This window comes from Podarcis gaigeae (genome assembly GCF_964106915.1).
Source record: "Podarcis gaigeae genome assembly, chromosome: 12".
Lineage (NCBI taxonomy): Eukaryota > Metazoa > Chordata > Lepidosauria > Squamata > Lacertidae > Podarcis > Podarcis gaigeae.
The window spans coordinates 20,384,862-20,405,007 of NC_139688.1; the positions used below are offsets into that span (position 1 = coordinate 20,384,862).

Below are 20,146 nucleotides of genomic sequence, written 5' to 3' on the forward strand. Positions count from 1 at the left end.
TGGTGACAGGGTTGTTGTGCACATGTGGGTTTTTAAGAGTTTCACAAGAGTGTTGTGAACTTCACAACAGAAAGATGCGGCTTGTGTGGTGTGAACACTCATTTTGTTTTTCCTGCTGGTAAAACAGGTTTTCAAATTGCTTTTAAAACCTGCAAAAACAGTTTGGCCATTGCTCTGCCCATTTTGGTCTCTGACATTTAGATCCCACCTTTTCCCCCAAGGAGCTCAAGGTGGCATACAGGGTTCTCTCCCTCCACATTTAATCCCCACAACAACATATAAAGTAGGCTGAGAGGCAGTGACTGGCCCAAGGTCACCCCAAGAGCTTGGAGATTTGAACCCTGGTCTCCCAGCTCCTAGTCTGTCACTCTAACCACTGCACCACACTGGCTCCCACCAGAATTTGTGCTTGCACAACAGAATGATCTCCCCTCTCTATCCCCTGTGCATCCCCCTAAATCATCTTTCCCTGCACCCCCGAGGCTCATCTTTCTTGACAGCCTTCTCCTTCCTTCCCCATCCCTCCATGTCATCTCATGAATTAAACCTATCAAAGTACAGGGAACAGACCTCTTTCCCCACTCAAAGAATCAACTCAAGAAAGAACTTCAGACAGAAATGTTTTATTCCTTCTGATCCACCTCTAGCAGTTCTGAAAACAAAAGAACAGCAGCATCAAAATAAATTCTGCTGGTTTTTAATGACACCTAGTACCGGACAGGGACGCAGGTGGCGCTGTGGGTTAAAGCCTCAGCGCCTAGGACTTGCCGATCGAAAGGTCGGCAGTTCCAATCCCTGCGGCGGGGTGCGCTCCCGCTGCTCGGTCCCAGAGCCTGCCAACCTAGCAGTTCGAAAGCACATCAAAGTGCAAGTAGATAAATAGGGACCGCTTACCAGCGGGAAGGTAAACAGCGTTTCCGTGTGCGGCTCTGGCTCGCCAGAGCAGCGATGTCACGCTGGCCACGTGACCCGGAAGTGTCTCCGGACAGCGCTGGCCCCTGGCCTCTTGAGTGAGATGGGCGCACAACCCCAGAGTCTGGCAAGACTGGCCCGTACGGGCAGGGGTACCTTTACCTTTACCTTTAGTACCGGACAAGGTCCTCCAAAGAGAACATGCCAAGTTTGTTCTTGGTGGTGGAGGGGGGGAGGGAGAAAAAGAGCAGGGAGGCTTAAGCAGTGCTCACTGGCATTCCAGAGAGATGTCACAGCCTCCTTTAGTTATTTGGCACGGCAGAGTGTACATTTCCTCCAGGCACAACTCCTATTTCGCAGTCTTCAATGCACACGTTTGAGGTGTATGTTGGTGTGGAAATATAGTGTCAATACCTCCCACCTACCCCAAGAAAATCCACTAACCCAAACAGGCTATTCTTTCATATTGATTACAGTTGCCACCTAACTTGTAAGATCTTGGGAATTACAAGGAAGACTATATCAAACCATCCCTCTCCCCCGCCCCCCCCAAATAATCCTTCGCATGAACTGCATTTGGTCACTGAGTGAGAAGAAATGTTTTAACGAAGAATCCCATCAAGGCGTTTGTATGACAAGCAACACGGGTTATAAAATTTGGGCTCCACGATCAAAAGGAACACACACATCTACAACGCAAAATAGTACATTCAGTGTGGGAGTTAAGTGGGAGGGCATAACTGAAGACACCTCTCAAGCTGTTTTTGGACTACTACTCCCATCATCCCTAGCTAGCAAGATCAGTAGTCAGGGGTGATGGGAATTGCAGTCCAAAAACAGCTAGAGACCAAAGCTTGGGAAACACTTGTTTTAAAGGGATTTGTTGATTAGGATACAGACAGACTACCCACTGAGCGAAGAGTTAAAGACCCAAATGCTCTGCCTGCTTCCTTGCCCTGTCTTCTGGGACAATTTACAAGACCTTTAGGATGGCTTGGGGAAATTTTTTTGTCAAGCTGACTTAAATTAATGCCACAAAGCTACTGAAATGAATTTGTTTGTGACACATTTGTATCAGCAACAGAAATGATCACAGGTTTATGGTTAGAAAGTTACCAAAATACTTATTTGCTGTACAGTGGTACGATACCTCGGTTTACGAACTTAACCCGTTCCAGAAGTCTGTTCTTAAACCAAAACCGTTCTTAAACTGAGGTGTGCTTTCCCTAATGAGGCCTCCCACCACTGGTGCCCTTCCACAGTTCAGATTCCATTCTTAGATCGAGGTAAAGTTCTCAAACCAAGACACTATTTCTGGTTTTGTGAAGTTTGTAAACCAAATTGTTCTTAAACCGGACTGTTCTTAAACTGAGGTACCACTGTCCTTATTTGGATGCTTACTTATGGTACACTTCAGAATGCCTTAACTAAATATACAAAACATCAACCTGGCTCTAGGCAAAGGCTGATGGACAATTTCACCATTCATTAGATTCCACCCCCCAAATGTTGGTTTCACGGCTGCCCAGCTGCTGTTGACCCATGAAAGGGCCTACTCGTTCTGGGTGGGAATGTCCTCATTAACAACATTCAGGAAGAATTTTAACAATTCTGCTCACTTGATGGCTTAAAGATAGACAATGTTCCCAGCAACCGTGAAATTATTAGCTATGAGGGTATGTGACCTTTTCAAAAAAAAATTAGATGCTCTTAATATTTTTAGATGTCCTAAATAAGTTTTCATTTTATTTTTAGCAGTATTGTTTTGCTACTTCGTTGTCTGCCGCCCTTTGGAGAGGAAGGGTGGGTCAGAAATTTAAGAAATAATAATGATGCAATATTCATCTTTTCACCTCTGTAGTGAATTCCACATGTCCCGCCAGCTGTTTATCTTGTTATTGCAGAGAGATAACCCTGTTAAGTTGTATTTGAGGTGAGTGGAAGAGGAACAGGACTGAACATGCTGACCCCCCACTCCACTCCAAACCTTCATGCATTTTGCTTAACATCTGCATGTAACCTATGTGTGAACACCAACAAAAGCTGGAAAGAGCGATGTGCACACACAGCTGCATGCAGATGAGCTTGTTTTGCTCTGAAAGGCCGCCTATGAATATTTCAAATAAATAAAAATACATGCTCAGCTGAATGTGTGAATGTGGATAATCCTTCCACCCCGGTCACCTCTTTGTTCATCACAATGTGTGAATAGGACTATTGTTGTTTCAGGGTAACTCCATCATTCAGAGAAATTTCAGTTTACCCACAGTGAAGGCCTGGCTAATTTCAGGGTCCTATCCAAACTCTTCTCATGGGGCTGATGCCACGCCTCTATGACCAAGGGAGCAGGAACTTCAACTCATGAACTTTCAGATGTTGTTGAACCAAACTTCCATCATCCTTGTCCATTAGCTGTGCTGACTGGGGATGATGGGAATTGAAGTCAAACAACACCTGAAGGGCCACCAGTTCCCCACCCTCATCAACTGAGAGGCCAGGCCAACTATCAGAAGCTAGGGATGATGGGAGTTGTAGTCCAACAACAGCTGGAGACTCAAGTTTGGGAAACCCTGCATTAGAATATTTATACCTTGTTTTGCAAATAAAAGTTCCAAATAGTTGCCTATTAGATACCAATATTTCTCTACAGAGTTATAAAGGGAGCAATCACTTGGCTGGCCTTTGATACAAGGCACCTTGACTTAGACCAGCCCTACCATCATTGTGACAGGTGAAGAATGTGCAGGCTTGCCTTTTGCATCTTGGCTCATTCTGTACATAGAGACAAATTGCAGTAACCTATGGGATCCCCATCAGTAGGAATGAGCTGCCCCCCCCTACACACCTTCCCAGTAACAAGAGTGTAGAGTGGTTTCTGCTCTTATCATCATAGTGCCCCAAAAGAGCAGTACCAGAATGCCCCTTCCCAACTGAAATGAAAACAAAACAAAGAGCTGCAACTACTGAAATTATGGTTGGAGTTAAACCTGATTCCCGTCCCTGACAGTTCTGGTGGGAGGTGAAATTCCCATCCCCAACAAACTGCAGTCATCAAGAACAAATAGCAAAAACCCCGGAAAAGGGGTACAAGGTTTGCTTCATAATACAATCAAAGTGATCAACCTGTTCTGACAGCTCTTTTCCGATAGCTTTTCCGACAGCTCATGTCACCTAGGATTTAGCTTTGTCTCCTTTCCTTTCCTTTCCTTTTTTTTATTAAAAAAAGAGCATTATGAGAAAAAGAGGATGACCACAAGTAAAGGAAGACAAGGACTCCTGTACCAGGTCTAGTTGGGATGACTGAAATCCATGTTACTTTCCTTTCACCTGAATGGTTCAAGTTTGCATACCTTTAAGGCATGAATTTCAGGCTGTACTTTTTGCATTTCATTGCCAGCTAACGGGGCTGCATGCCATTTCTTTTCCTCTGCACCCATGAAGATATATGCCTGCCTACTGAGGACAGCCCTCCATGCATCTAATAAAATGGAAACTATACCACATGCAAAAATTGTTAGGCTTGGATCAAGTTCAATTAAGCAAAGTCTGCCACCCTAGTCCTCCTCCCTTCAGCTATCTGTGCTCCCCGGAAAGATCAGCTGCAACTTTTGGAAAGCCACTATGATAGAAATCAAGGTGCCAAGCCATTGGTGAGAGACTGACCTGTAAGTGTATGCTAGGTACGTATGGATGCTGTGAACCACCAGTTGCTCCAGAAGTCAAAAACTTATGCACCTTATGCAGCCATCTTTCAGCATCTGTTATTATAATGATTACTGTTCCGTTAAATTTTCTACAACGGTGCTCTCGAGACAAACTTGGCCAGGCCTCCCATGCATGTTAATAGATCCCATGCACAGTCATCTACAGTTAGATCCTACAGAGTTCACTGAGGCCGCTGAAGACTTGCACTTTCCTTTGTAGCTGGAAGTGAGCAAGCTTCCCCCAGCATTCCACTGCCAGGCCATGGGCCCTTGGAACAATGCACAATAGCCAGCAAGATAACCTTTTCCACGAAAGGAGTGGAAAACAACATCTGTTAAAACCCAAATACATGGCTTTGCTAAAAGGCCCAAAGGACTTTGGAGGTGCAGCTCTCGGTGAGTTGAGAGAGTTCAGAAAAGGAAAAGTTTAAACACAGCCATGATTGCATGCTGTGCTGTATTCCCCTCCATCAAACACACATGCACTCCAGCTCAAAGTTAATTAGGGTGGACTCCAGCCAAATCCGTTAACATGGAAGACTCAGGCCACATTTCACAATGAGCAGGTCACCTCTCCCAAGAACTTCAGAAACCATCACCCCGAAGATAAATATACTCTGGCCAAAATGAGGCTTGCATTTGTGCAGGTGGCTGCTTTGACACAGTCCAAAAAAAGTATTTGTTCAACGATCTCACCATAATTAAGCACAGTTTAGCAAAGATTATTTGCTTTCCTCTTCATCAAACAAGAAGTCCTTTGTTTACTCCCCCCATTGTGTTCCTTAGATCATGAGAGACAAGTCTAATTGTGTACAATACAATATACCACTGTAATCTGTCAAAAATGGAGAGAGGATAAAGTGGTGATCCTCAAATTGCTTTCGTCTCGTTGGCTACTCCGAAATAAGCAAGCAATTACGGAAGAGTGGTCTAAGGGATCAAGGCACTCTTTGCAGTGTTATTTCTGGAATATAGAGTTATTTCCTCCTCACCCACTACTGTCACTGGTAGCATGTCACATGGTATGCAAATCTAGGGGTTGATTGGCACACTGGGTGGCATGCAAATTGCATCCACTCTTGGATCAGTTTATCACAGACCACCTTGGGAGCAAATTAAGCACAGCACAACTTGTCAAAGACTAGAAGAGCTTCAGGTCCCATGCAAGGGCCTGTGCCCTCCGGATATTGTTATATACAACTTCAACCAACCTTGACCATTGCCTTTTTTGCCTGGGTCTGATGTCCAGTTGGAGTCCAACAGCTGATGATGTGGTGTTGGGGCAGGGCTGACCTAACAGCCTGACAGCCAAGTCACTAGGGAAAAGAGGGGGCGGGTAGGCGGGCATGGTGCAAATGCACCAGCAGAGCCCATCAGATGCTCTTACTGGTCTGTCTGTTTGCACTGCTCTAACCTCCCCCTGCCCCACCACTCCATCCACTATTGGCAACATCTGCACAATTAGCAACTGCAGGAATAGCTTTTAAGCAACAAACTAAAGGCACAGGAAGGCAAGCAAGATTGGGATCTATGCCTGTGGGGCAGGGGGGCTTGAACCCTTTTGCCCCCCACATTGTGGGCCTGCTCTGGATTAATGCCCCATATGCTTGCAATCTGCAACATGAAGAACCTCCCACTCATTCCCATCACCAAGTCTTGGGGTAGAATGAGGTGTATCTTTCTGCGCCAATTTGTCCAAGACTGACCCAGAAATGAACACAGTCTTAAAGGGGGTTATTAAATGATAATGAAACAACGCCCCCCGCAGTCCACCCCAAACCAACTTACAGCATTTACTGAAGGAACCATACTTTTCATTAAACTCTTTCCGTAGGCTATGAAGTTTTAAAACCCTACCTATACTTGTTCAAAGCTGGATTTTTTTTTCAACTAAAGCTGACTGTGTCAACATTGCTGACTATTGTAAACTAAATGCGCCTAAAATAGCAGACAAGTGTGTGGCATTTTATGGCTGAAATTGATTACATCTTGGAAGACCGGTGCAGAGAATGGGAGACCTGGAGTTCACTGCAGTCTTCAACAAGCATTTATTTCAATATATTTATAGTGTATAGCTCTGGACAGAGCTTTAGCTGGGGAACAATAAACACCCCAGGGATACAAAGGCAGCAGGATCCTGGCAGAGAATTTTGCATGCTTTAAGTGTTAGATCCCTAAGACTTAATGCCTATCACTCAGTGAGCACCAGAAGTATCACATGTCCCAGTTCAAGAGGATTTTAGGAGCACACGAACTAATCCAAAACTTTGAGAAAGGGGGCTGGGTATATTACATGGCGTCTATAAACTATATTAGTGATGGGAAAGAGGCTTAACTCAGCAGAAGGTCCCAGGTTCAATCCCTGGTTTCTCCAGGTAGGGCTGGGAATTTCCCTGGGAGAGCTGCTGCCAGACAATACAGACAAGCAAGATGGGCCAATGGTCTGAAGGCACATGCAGACTGCATGGCCAGGTGGATGGGGTACGTCAAACATTTATGTAATTTGCTAAAGGAAAGCAAACTGCATCTTACTTTTTTCTCCTTTCTCATTTTATTTCTTTACACTTAAAACAGAGTACAGAAAATGGTGTCAGCATTCAACCAGATAAAAAGCTTTGCCCTCTTTTACCTGCTGCTTATGAGCTGGCTACACTTACTTGTAGATAAGAGTCCAGGAGAGGCCACTCTGCATATGGTCAGAGGCACTCTCCTTCATTCTGACTTTGCACTTTTCAATCTGAGCCTTTAATTAGGATCTAGAGGAGTCCTTGCAAATTCTGACTCAAGTCCTCAATTTTAAATCACTGTTCAGTATGACAAATATCTTAACCATTTAGATATAAACATTGAGAAACAAAACATTTTCACTCATATAAAAGCTCCCCTTTTTGCCATAGGTGAAAACGTTTTGTTTCTGAATTGTAACAAGATTGACATTTGCTAGGTACTTGTTATTTGGGAGAATGGACTGCATTCTTTCAGCACACCTGATCTCCATGGAAGATTCAACTTACACATAAAACAAACAGGGGCAGGGAATCTCAGAGTGGTGCTCAGAAACTGACATTTAATATGCATTTAGAAAACAATCTTCTTCAGAGCCCAATGATTCTCCATTTACCCAATTTTTTGGACTACAACTTCAGCCTGCAGGCTGGAGGGCACCAAGTTCAAGCCTGGAACACCCTTTTTCATTATTGCACTGATAGCCCATTTCATCACACAATTTGCAGGCATAATTTTCCTCTTGTCCTGTAAGACAAGGAATGTCCGTGCTCAGATCTGCAAATCTGCATTTCTTCAGACCATATAGAAATGCTATTGTTTCTGTACTGAGTTACTATAGCCAAGCAGCTAGTCCATGGCATCCATTGCCTTCCAAGCAGGGCGCCGCTCAGTTAAGCTGTCTAACCCTAAATCCAGCCCTGTGTAAAATGGAAACGCACCAAAACTTCTCAGGGATTTCCTTTCATTCCACTGGTGTGGCTTAATGTTAAGTGTGGGATGTGCAGCGGGGAACCACTGTTCAAATCTCCACTCAGGCAAGAAGCTCCCTGGGTGACACACACTGTCTACCTCACAGGGTTGTTGTGAGAATGAAATGGAGGGAGGGGTGGAGGGCAGCCCTGATTCCTGGAAGGGTGTGGGAGGTAAACTTAAAATCATCTAAGATTTCTATGTGCTTCTCCCACAAACTGAAGGAGAGGGAGCAGGTAGATAAGATGCAGAAGTACATTTCGTGCCCCCCACCCCCAGGGGGAGAGAGAGATGCAAAGGCTTCAAAACCACCCAGCAGACGGGCTCTTTGTGGTGGAAAGAATGGCACTTTGCACATGCTCAAACCAAGCCTCCTTACTTATCAGCTGGATAGCGGAAAGCTGCTCCAGGGCTAAGACCTTCTCAGGTGCAAATCCACCGCTTTAATTCTACCCTCCTTCCCCCAAAAGTGGGGGGGGGAGTGAAATGGGGCAACAATTAGATAATCTCGCTCCCCAAACACACACAAATAAAACTCTGAGTGAGACACTCCACCAACTACATTGCAGAGCGTGAGAAGAGAGTATCTGGCCTCCAGATTTGAGCGGAGTTGTTATTCCTATCCCCTACTCCGCACCCTTCCAGCCCAGCCCGGGCAGCGCCGCGCCGAGATCTGCCGGGCTACCACCGTCCTGGCTGCCAGCACGTGCAGTCGGCGACCGCACCCTCCGTATATCTCCATAGAGGGAGGGGGGAGAGATGGCGAGAAGGGAAAGGCAGGCGGAAACGACACCCGCCCCCCACCCCAAACACAAAAATCGGCTGGGGAACGACGGCCGAAACTTTTGAAGCGCCCCAGTCTAGAATCGCACGGCTACGTGACAGCCAGGCCGGCTTGGAAAAGGAGGTCGGAGATGGGGGGGGGGGGGAGAGGTCTCTTCTCTTCCCCCGAGGCAGATTTCCACCACAAGGCACCGCAATAGTCCAGAGGAGGTGATGGACGGGAGAGAGAGAGAAAAGCAGCCGCTCGGCCGGCCGGCGACTTACCCTGGGGCTCATCCGCCCCCATGGTGGCCTCGGTGCGCTCTGCGCTCGGGACGGAGCCCCGCAAGGGGGGAGCGGTGCGGAGGGAGCAGGCCGGGTGGAGAGAGAGAGAGAGAGAGAGAGAGAGAGAGAGAGAGAGAGAGAGAGAGAGAGAGAGATGCCTCGCCCCTCTTCCCTTCCCTTCCTCTCCTCTCCAGCGCTCGGCTGGCTTTGAAGGGAGCGAGCAGCTCTCCCTGCAAGTTCTGCAAGCCGCCTCCGCCTCCGCCTCCTCCTTCTTCCTGAACACCTTGTGGGCTTCCTTAAGTTCGCTTCGGCTTGAAAAAGGAAAGCAGCTTCTTTGGCAAACCCACAGAGCCGGGCGGTAGCATTCTCTCAGCGCACTGGATGTCAACACACACACACAGAGCCACAAAGACATCACCGTGGCTTTTAAACAAAAAAACAAAACACACCATGAAATCTTTGGAAAGTTGCATCCTTGTTGTTTAGCAGGGATAAGACACATAAACTTTCGGTGACAGCTTGGTCAGGTTTTTGGTGGTCCAGCTAGAGGTGAGGAACGTATTTCAATTCGAGAGCAGCACTGTCTTCTTCTGGGTAACTTTCCTGCGGGCCACAAGCTGGCGGTCAGCGGGGCCAGAGGCACACTTGTACATTTACACATGTAAATTTTACCACTGTACAGCAGTCTAGTTTCTACACATGCTCACACACCCCTCTCAACCCTCCATACCCACTAGCATCCTCAGAAAGGACACACAATCTTCTTATGACTACACTTAGAGCTCACCTTTCTTCCAAAGAGCTGCTCTAGGTGGCATGCATAGTTCTCTTCCTCCACATTTCATCCTCACAACAACCCTGTGGGGTAGGGCTAGGCTGAAAGTCATGACTGCTCTCCAAGGTCCCCAACATAGCTGGGATTTGAATTTAAGTGAGATGGGTGCACAACCCTAGAGTTGGACACGACTGGCCCGTACAGGCAAGGATACCTTTACCTTTACCTGCCAGGTCCTGACCTAGTCCTAGGGGCAAATTCTACAGAACACAGTGGGAATTACTTCTGAGCAAGAAGCCAAAGGGAGGGCCATGACTCAGTGGTGCAGGCTACAGTGCATTATGTTCAATCCCTTTCATCTCCGGGGAGGACTGGGAGAGAGACCCCCATCTGAAACCCCGGAGAGCCACTGCTAGGGTACTAAAATCGGTAAACTCAATCTCAGGCAGCTTCCAGTGCCACCAAGCAAAGGATTGTGCAGCAAAAGAACTTTTGATAATATCAGTAAACTTCCTCAGGGGTTTCTCCCACTTCTCTAGAACAGAGATTCTCAGGCCATGTGCCATAAGAGCCTCCCTCCCACACCTCTTACGGGACACAGCTTGAGAATCCTTGTTCCAAAATGTATGCCATGAAAAATTAAGGTAACCCCCCGCCCCGGCCCACTTGAAATATTCACACTCTGCACAGCGCTGATGCTGCTTTTGCCACTATATGGGCAACAATATCATCCCAAAAGAGGCAGGACTCTGGATGATGAGTCACAAACAAACTTGAAGTCTCACTATCATCTCATTTACTTGTCACAGCAAGGGGAGCCTGTTGATTACCCAGGTACTTCAGTAGATGAAGTCGCTCTTGCTCAGGGAGGGAAATCCTGGGACTGTTCCTCCCCCCCCCCCCGTTTTAATGCTATATGAAGACACCATGACTATGTAACCATTGACTTGGTAAACCTGTGTCCAGGTTTTACCACTTCAGACTAAGGGGGGGGGGGATGTTGCTTCAGACCATGATTCACAGCTCCCTTAAAGCATCTGCATGGCCACTGTTGGAAAGAGAAGTGCACCGCTCCATCCCTTCCTACTGTGGTCGCATGTTTCCCCATATCTTTTTATATCCTGCTTATTATGGATTCATTTCCTATGAACGGAGTTCATCCTTCCACCTTGCACTTGTCTTATCTATGCAGAGCAAGAACCATGTTCTTCAGGGTCCCTGTCAGCTGAGGCACACTGACTTTGCTTCATTCAAAATGCATAGAAGAGTTATTTGTTCAAGAAGAAAGCATAATACTTGTACCAGGAGAGGAATACAGGCATCCACAGGAATTATTGTCACTGTGGGGCAGGAGGCAAAGAAAAACACTGAAAGGAGGGAGCAACTTTTTTTTTGCAAAGAATAACACCTGTACATTTTGTTGCGTATCTCAGGTTCTACAAATGCAATTAACTTACTCATTCTGAAAAATGAAAGCTGGGAATCTGGGGATTAGGGTTCAACTGGAAGGTCAAACATGTTGGGTGTTAATATAAAGCATTACATTTTTTAGACTGATTCATTTTTTTGTCATTTAACAAGAGTGTGACACAGAAAATTATTAGGTGAAACTTTCCCCACCATGCCAGGTGATGTTTGAGCCTCCTAACAACTCTCAGCACCCTTTAAAAGCAACAGTTTCCTGCATTCTTGGGGGGAAGTGATGACTGTTTCACTAGTATAAGAGGGTTTTAAATGTCATGTGTGAATGTGACAATAACAAGGAAGGGTAGCAAACCTTCCCGGCAAGCAGAAGAACGGGAGAAGGGGCAAAGCTGTCTGTGGAAAAATGGGATGGATGGCCATTATTTACTCTTACAAGGGGAGCTAAAATCTAAGATAATTCCCTAATAAAGGAATGCTCTGGAGAATGGCAGCAGCGGCCTATTGGGGAAAGCATACACCACTTCGCTTATGCATGGAAGCTTCAGTCTGTGTTTTTTATGGTGTGAGATGATGAGAGATTAAACTGTATCTCCCCTTCACATTGTGTCCCCTTATCACATATTACTTTTGATGAGTCATGTTGTGGTAAGTGAAGTGGTGTGTCTGTTGAAAACCAAGATGGGTGATACTGTTGTCTTCAGTGGGATCAAGGCCTGGCTGCAAGTGATTATTCCCCAAAGCACAGGCACCTAGATTGGCAGATGTTGCCCCATCCTCAGCTTTGCTTGACCAGGGTCAGTGATTTTCCTCTGCTTTTAGAAGACAGAGCCCACTCCCTATTTCTTCCCCTGTCCTTTACATCTCATGAGTTGTTTAGATTATGATGCCGTAGGTCACATGCATCTCATACATTTGCAGCAACATTATACTGCTTTAACAGTCATGATTTCCCCCAAAGAAATCTGGGTACCACAGTTTGCAGAGGGTGCTGAGAGTTGCCTATTACCCACAGAGAGCGGCCATTGGTAGAGTGGGTTTAACGAACGACAGTTCCCAGAATTATTTGACAGCTTAAAGGAGTGCAAATTGCAACTTATTTCTGAAAATGAAATTGTGTATATATACTTTTAACAAATCACTCAGCTGGGCATGAAAGAAGTGATTAACAAAGCAATCCTACATGTGTCTACTTGTAAGTAAGTCTCGCTGAGCTCAATGAGGCTTACTCCTAAGGAAGGAGGTGTGGGATTGCAGCCTCAATGACACGAGCAGACTTTAGCAGCTGCCAGCTGGTTTCACTTTGCAGAAGTTAATATGTGTGTTAATTTTTTCATTCAAAACTCTCTCTCTTTTTTACACAGTTTTCTCTAAAGCCCTTGAGGCCTGGTTTGCATTTCAGAGCATATCTCGAAACTGCCAAATACCTGAAGGCGACCATAACTAACTCATCACATATGCAGATTAAATGTGCAAGCTCTGCAACTCCTCTTATCCTACACAGAAGATCTTAGAGCTGCAATATATTACATGTTCAACAGGCGCTATTCAAAAACAAAGTCACAATTAGCCTTCCCAGGGAAAAATGTCCCACGATGGCTAGCCACCTGTTTAGAAAAAATATGCACCCCTGTATTTTCATCTAAAGCAGAGGAGCACCCAGTGCTTTACCGCAACAATCTGGAAAGAGGGGGGGGTTGCCTCTTTTTCTTTTTCTTTTTTACTAGCACTTTGCTTCCTTTTTCACAGCATTTTTGACCTTGGTCATGTGGTGATTAAATTTCTTAACAGTTTTAACAGCTTCCTAAACATTCTTTCGCATGAAGAACAGGAGGGCTTGTGGGAGGCAATGAAGGAAGCCAAGCAAGGAATCCTTTTTGCCAATGTGCTCCTTGACATATCACACAGGCTTATTCACTGCACCTCACACATGATGCTAGCAGGTGCAGTCCTCAGGTCATCTACTTCAGAGCAGCCTATGAATCTCTTTCGTAATCCTAGAAGGAATACTGGTTTGGCCTAGGACAAAGGCTGTAATTCTATGCATAAAACAGCGAGATAAACATAGGAAGTGTTTGGATGTAGCACTAAACCACAGTTGTGCAATGTGAACAAGTCTAGCCTCCTCCTGGTCACACATGACCAAGAAGAGGAGTTGGGAAGCTTTTGTTAAAACACACACACACACATGCACACACAATTTGTATTTTTTTAAAACAAATGTTAGAGCCATGAAACACTTATCCAACAGTACATCAAATGGTGTTTGTTCTATCCAAGGCCTTTAGACATAAAGTCACACCTTTGCTTCAACTTTTAACTAACAACATCCTTTCCTTCACCTCACGGCTCCCCACACGCAATCGAACATCGTATAGGAGGGTCTCCTGAGCCTCCAGATTTTTTTGGGGGGGAGGGGATATGCGGCTGTAGCATGGAAGACAGGGCAGGAAACCCCTTCTAAAACAGGTATCCTACTTTCCACACAAATTAGAAAATAATCTGTAGTAGCTATAGAAGGGTAGCAAACACATAGACAAACACATCCCTTATCTGATAGGGCATCAGACTTCAATTCAAATCCCATGGAGAGATAAAGCAGAACTGGTGCTGTTGTTACTTCTCTTCACCTCTCTGCTAATCCAAAGAAAGCATGACATCTGAGATAATACATAGGCAAAGAGCATACTTATTTACTCTATACATTTGGCTGCCAGATAAATGGATGATCTATCTCGCTGCCTTTTATGAATCTTATCAAATGGTCATTAATTTGTTCTTGCTTCATCTCAGCTGCTCCCTAAGCTTCTTTGGGGAGTCTTTCTTGAGACTACCTAAACAAGGGGATGGGTAATTAAGATAAGCTTTGCAAATGCTGACCTGCTAGATCAAAGAGGGGTTCAGGGAAAGTACTCAGGCCCACCATACATCAGTAAAAGATGGAACAGATAACTTTAAGAAGAGGTCAATTGCAAGTCAATTACATATGCTTAGGATTGTTTTCTGAATTAAACAAAATATATGAGTTGTCCTCTTTTTGCAGTCAGGAAGTAGAGAATTCCTAAGAAGGGGTGAGCCAAAAAAGATCCTTGCTAATAAGTCAACAAAAGTTACAAGGCTACAAAATTGTTCCTGACCTGCCTGCCCATAATAATTTCGTACCTATGTTAGGGAGCAATCCTAAATAGAGGCAACTCCCCATTTACACGGGGGTTACATTCCGAGGTATCACACATTTAAGTGAAGTCATGTATATTGGGAGCACCATTGAAAAAGCCTGCAAGCACACAATCGCTCCCTCCAAACCTTGTTGCTCAAACTCAAACTCTCCACAAGCCTCAAAGGTCAGTGCAAGGGCTCCTGGGATTTCACTTGCAAAGGCCTGTGGAATTGCTAGATGCTGTTTGTGTGCAATTTTTCCAATTTTCACACTCTTTTACAGGCATTTTCACCCCTTTTTGTTTGCGGTGATGCACTGTTGCCCATGTCTTGTATGTACATAAATGGGTAGTTGCCTGTATGGGAAGCCAGCATAAGTTACGCTTCCTTAAGTTTAGCCAGCATAAAGTAACCCAGATCCAAACCCAGTCAGGAGTGAGGGTACTGCCAGCTGAGCCAGCCTAAGCTTTGCAAAGGGGAAATAACCCTTTGAAATAGAGTTGAATTACACCACCTGCCAACCTAGCAGTTCGAAAGCATGTCAAAGTGCAAGTAGATAAATAGGTACCGCTCCGGCAGGAAGGTAAACAGTATTTCCGTGCGCTGCTCTGGTTCGCCAGAAGCGGCTTAGTCATGCTGGCCACATGACCTGGAAGCTGTATGCCAGGTCCCTCGGCCAGTAAAGCAAGATGAGCGCCACAACCACAGAGTCATTCGCGACTGGACCTAACGGTCAGGGGTCCCTTTACCTTTACCGTTTCACGGGCACAAGTTCTGCCAGGTTGCCAGGTCACATGAATAAGCTGAAGAAAGTTAAGATCCAGCATTTGCCCATCCCCACCTTCAACCACCCATTTTCCAGGCTTACACTAGGGTAAGTTCCAGCAGCTGGAAGACCACAGATCCCCCCCACCCTGTCCTAGATCAATAAATTCTAGCATGGTTGAAGTACAGGCAAAGGACTGTGTGTGATTACTATAGACAACTCAACTGCTTTTGCGCTTGATGCTCAGTTAGTAGTTTGAGTTTGGATAATGTTATGTGGCATTCAAGAGGGCTGCCAGTTTTACTGAACTCTGCCTAAGTCAGAGACTTTCTCAGTACATTGAATAGGGGAGAAACAAATAATTTCCCTTTATGTGAGCCTCACAAAGGAATGAATGGTTGAGAAATTCATGCAGGGAATTCGTTTGTTCTACTGGCCATGCCTCTCAGCTAGAACTTGACTATCTGTTTGGGTGATCTGACAGAAATCTTTCAAATGAGTTCATATGCTGCCATATGAGAACTGCCAGGTTTCTCCGACCATATGATAAAGCAGTTAGAGGTCCACAAAACAGTGACTCTTGCACTTTTCAAAGTTTTGCCTCTGGTGAGACCCTCTGTGAACAATGTGCTTTATTCATTAAGTCATGCAGTCTGGGGATCTTTCAGTGCAGCCTCCATAAATGCACTCCAGACTCGAGAAAAAGCCTGGGTCATTACGCAGCTCAGGGCTCATTCGCACATGCAGTTCTTTCATTAGATCTGCCATCACTAGATTACTCAACACTCAAGCCTGGGTCATATGTGCAGATAGCACAAGTGAATTCTCTACATTTGTGGCGAATGTGTGAGCTGACTGTGAGGAGATGTGAGGGGGTTAAAAAGCAACTAACAGAACCTTTGTTAGAACCTCAATACCAATTCATATAGATGTGCAGAGGAGGTGGCCAAGATGATAAAGGGTCTGGAAACCAAACCTTATGAGGAACAGTTGAGGGAGTTGGGTATGTTTAGCCTGGAGAAGAGAAGACAAAGAGATTATATGATATGGAAAGAAGATAAAGTCCTGACCAGAGAAGAATGGTAGATTAAGTTAATGGATTATGCTGAAATGGCAAAAATGACCGAAAAATCAGAAATCACGAAGAACAAAATTTTAGTAAAGAATGGAGGAAATTTATAATTTATCTTAAAAACCATTGTAAACAGTTAAAATTGTTAGTAGGAATGGAATAACACTTGTAGTTTAGTGGTGGATTTTGGATATAATGAAGATGTAAAAGATTTGGATTATTATAAAAGATGCAGGAGGAAATGATTAATAATAGGACCACAAAGGGGAGGAGGGAAGTCCAGGAGATTCTATGGAATCTTCTCTTTATGTTGTATGTTGGATATGTGATTATAAAACTGTAATCTGGAAAACAAATAAATAAACTTATTTCAAAAAAGAAAGCCCCCCCTCAAAGAGATCAATGATAGTCATCTTCAAATATATAAAGGGCTGTCACATGGAAGGAGGAGCAAGATTGTTTTCTGTTACTCCAGAGGCCCCAAAGTGATGGGAAGTGAAGTAGACTCTGACTAAGCATCAGGAATGAGAGCAGGTTGACAGTGGAACAGTCTACCTCAGAAGGTGGTGGACTCTCTTTCATTGGAGAGACTGGATGACCATTGGACAGTCATTCTTTAGTTGTGATTCCTGCATTGCAGGGGGGTTGGATTAGATGCCCCTTGGGGTCCCTTCAAAAAATGACCCTAACCCTCATTTTTTAAGTCTATACATACATTGTAGTGCGTGTGTGTGTGTGTGTGTGTGTGTGCATATGTGTATTGCTTTTATGTATAATTTTACAATTTTTAATTGACACCATTACTCCCCTTGTAAATTATCGTTGTTGTTTTTTCTGGTCTATGACCGTAATAAATAAATTAATTAATTCATTCATTCATTCATATGAAATGGTGGGTGGGCACATTTCAGAAACCGCATCATTTCCATTTAGAATCAATCTGTCCTTAGGACAATGCAGTTGCAGCTTAATGAACAATGTGAGCATGAGCTTGGGAGGGAAGGAAATTCTCCCCTATCTTGTGTAGTCATGCTCAGGCCCATCGCCTTCTTTTTCAGCCAGCATATAAATGTGTGTCCTTGCTTTAAAATATGCACATGCATGCAAACAACAGGGAAACGGAATAATGAGTAGCATGACAAAGAGCAGTGTTGAAGATTAAAGAGCCTTGTGGTCCTCTGTACTTGTTATACAGTTTATTTCCTGCAGCCGGCTGCTGTACTACTGTGGTATTACCGTCCCTGTTTCTAAGGGACCATCATTCCTCCTAAAATTACCAGGAGCTGTGGAGCCAGCAAACTCGCTCTGGAGAGCAAACGCATCTTGGTGTCCAAGTGAACAAAGTCCAAGTAGCAATTTTCTTAGAGATCTAAGGACATAAATCTGGCACCAGTTGGAAGCAAGAAAGTGAGGCACATTGTAAAAAGAATAATAATTACGGTACATTTTTAAAATTCTGTTTTTTGTTTGCAATAATTACAGCAGTGATCTGCTACTTTCCTCTGTTTTGTTGACTTCAAAGCCTTTGAGTTTGGAACAGTTGCCTGGATAGATAAATAATACAGAGCCTGTGTTCAACAAGGAGGGGCACCCTAACCAGCAGCTGGCTGGCAATGGCCTACTTTTGCAAATCTAGAGGGAGATGTGGGAACAGTGCACCCCAGGATATGTCTGGTTAAAATGGCTCTGCAGAAACCCATGAGCAGCCAAACAGATGAAAGAAGCAACTGAGTAATAAGGCTGCAGTCCTAACTCTGCTTGCCTGGGAGTAAGACACATTGAATTCAATAGGACTTACTTCTGAGTAGACATGGATAGGATTGCACTGTAAGCCTGCAGTACTGAACATATTTACTTCAATGGAGAGAAGACAGCTGTGCATTTGGGCTAAACTGAAAGTTTTTAGCTGGGAATTTAAGTTGATTGCAAGCAGCATCTTTTTGCAGTGTATCTAGAACCAGGCACCATTGTTTTTTACTTTTATTATACAGTATTTATATCCTGCCTTTCGTCTGTCACCATGAAACTCAAGGCAATGTCCGTGTCTTCTCATTTCAAAGAGTATATTGCGAAGGATTATTATTTGTTCTGCAGGTCAAATGTTCATTGCAGCACACTGGTTGAGAGGCAGAGCAAGAAAGTGCCCAGTTAAAAATCTCACCTATGACTTATTTTCCATGCTCATTAGAAGGATTTGGCAAGCCTCAATTGCCTATGGGGAGAATAGTGCTGACTTCTTTGGCACCTGAGCTGCCAACAAGGCCACTGGGAGTGGAGTCCCCACTTTGACTTGGGGCACCTTGTACAGATCCTGCTTCACCTCGGACAAGCCCAATATTCCTTCTGAGGCTCCCTACTTCAAGTTGGCATTTGGGACTCTTCCAAAGCATACCCCTAGGATTTAGGCATGTGCATATGTCAAACAAGGATAACACTGTGCATCTGTTGAAGTGGCGACTCACCCACCAAAACTTATTACAGGGATGTCCCTACCATTAGGCAGAAGCAGGCAGCTACCTTACGTAGATGATGCTGGACAGTCGTGGCAACATTCATACACACACACTATTCTTTGTCCCCTGCTGAACCCCTCAGCCATTTGCAGTGCTCTGATGGTACCTGTCCATCCAGCTTATATAGGAATAGTGAGCTCACCCTTCGTTTCAGGAATCAAAACATTTTGGGGCCAGCTCTAACAACCGTTTGTCTTTTTTTTTTTTTTTACACCTTTGAGCCACAGGGCTACCCCCTCTGAAAGTTGTAACCAGGGCATGTTTTTCAAGTTCAATTTTGTCCCTTTATTTCCAGGCATATACTCCAAGCAGCAGGTCATCCTAGCTAATGTTACCCAACACCTTGCTTATTGGAGATGCAGTAGACTTCTGACTTACAGGGTAAACTATTTTGCAGTTCACCAGTATTACGTAATGAGGCATTATTCTAGCAAAATATACTTTGGGGCCCCTATGGTAGGTACGCAGGGAGTGAAACTCATTTTCAATCTATATTCAAGAGGTGATTGCTGAAAAGCCTAGCAGCTTTTCTTCAACTTTCTCTTAGATCTTTCTCAGCAGGAAACAATTACATGTAATACCAATTTCCTGCAGAATCTCACAAATCCTTCCCTGCAGGGATTTCACCTTCCAGTGGTCTCTAGAACGCACTACACAGCATCTAATTGGAATAGTACTAAGTCAGAGCTGCTAGGTAAGAGGAGGTTTTTTTTCTATGTTATTACTATTACTCTGTTCCCTGAAGGCTGGATACTTTCAGATTATCTCAACTTTTCCAGTAGGCTCATCTTTTTCAAGATCATCTCTGTAAATCAATGCAGTTTATGATGGAAGGTTTACTGCAGCCTGGTGAAAAGGATGAATATGATGCTGTGCTACACAGATAGAGAATTTGGACACAGAATAAGACTTACTGCCTCCAACGGTTGGTTCACACAAGCCTGCACATCACTTAATGACTTGCATCTGAACATGTGAACTTAAAATGCATTTGTTTCCTTTGAAATGCATTTGTTTCATCCATCTCCATTACTGGAACCAAACTGCAGGCTTCCCTGCCAACGGAAAGAGCAGTTTCAGGGAGATCCCCCCCCCCCAGTATTAAGAGACCTGTTACAGGTCTGACTTGTTCAAGATCTGTATTCCAACTAATGTAACTCCAAAACAAAGCCTCCCCTTTCTGATAACATCATCTAGCTGGATATAACTCTTTTTACCACAGTTTACATCAGGGGTCGACAACCTAAGGCCCATGGGCCACAAGCAGCCCACGGGGATCGTTTAACCAGCCCATGAGCT

At 44.6% G+C, this 20,146-nt stretch overlaps 1 protein-coding gene and 1 long non-coding RNA gene across 9 annotated transcripts in view; one reads left to right on the forward strand and one right to left on the reverse strand.

The window, feature by feature from the left end:
* Positions 1-20,146, forward strand: part of LOC310828145 — a 582,793-nt gene that overhangs the window by 140,392 nt on the left and 422,255 nt on the right. The window lies entirely within an intron of this gene.
* The window catches only part of JCAD (junctional cadherin 5 associated), a 68,636-nt gene that overhangs the window by 23,391 nt on the left and 25,099 nt on the right, over positions 1-20,146 (reverse strand). The window contains exon 1 of one of the 8 annotated variants that reach the window (XM_083704627.1): positions 9,141-9,428. The exons of 5 other annotated variants lie outside the window; for them this stretch is intronic. The gene's annotated coding sequence lies outside the window, so the exon portion shown is untranslated. Of the gene's footprint in view, positions 1-4,575; positions 4,799-9,140; positions 9,429-20,146 lie in introns of those variants that run through there. 2 more of the 8 variants (XM_083704634.1, XM_083704633.1) reach the window with 2 other exon arrangements.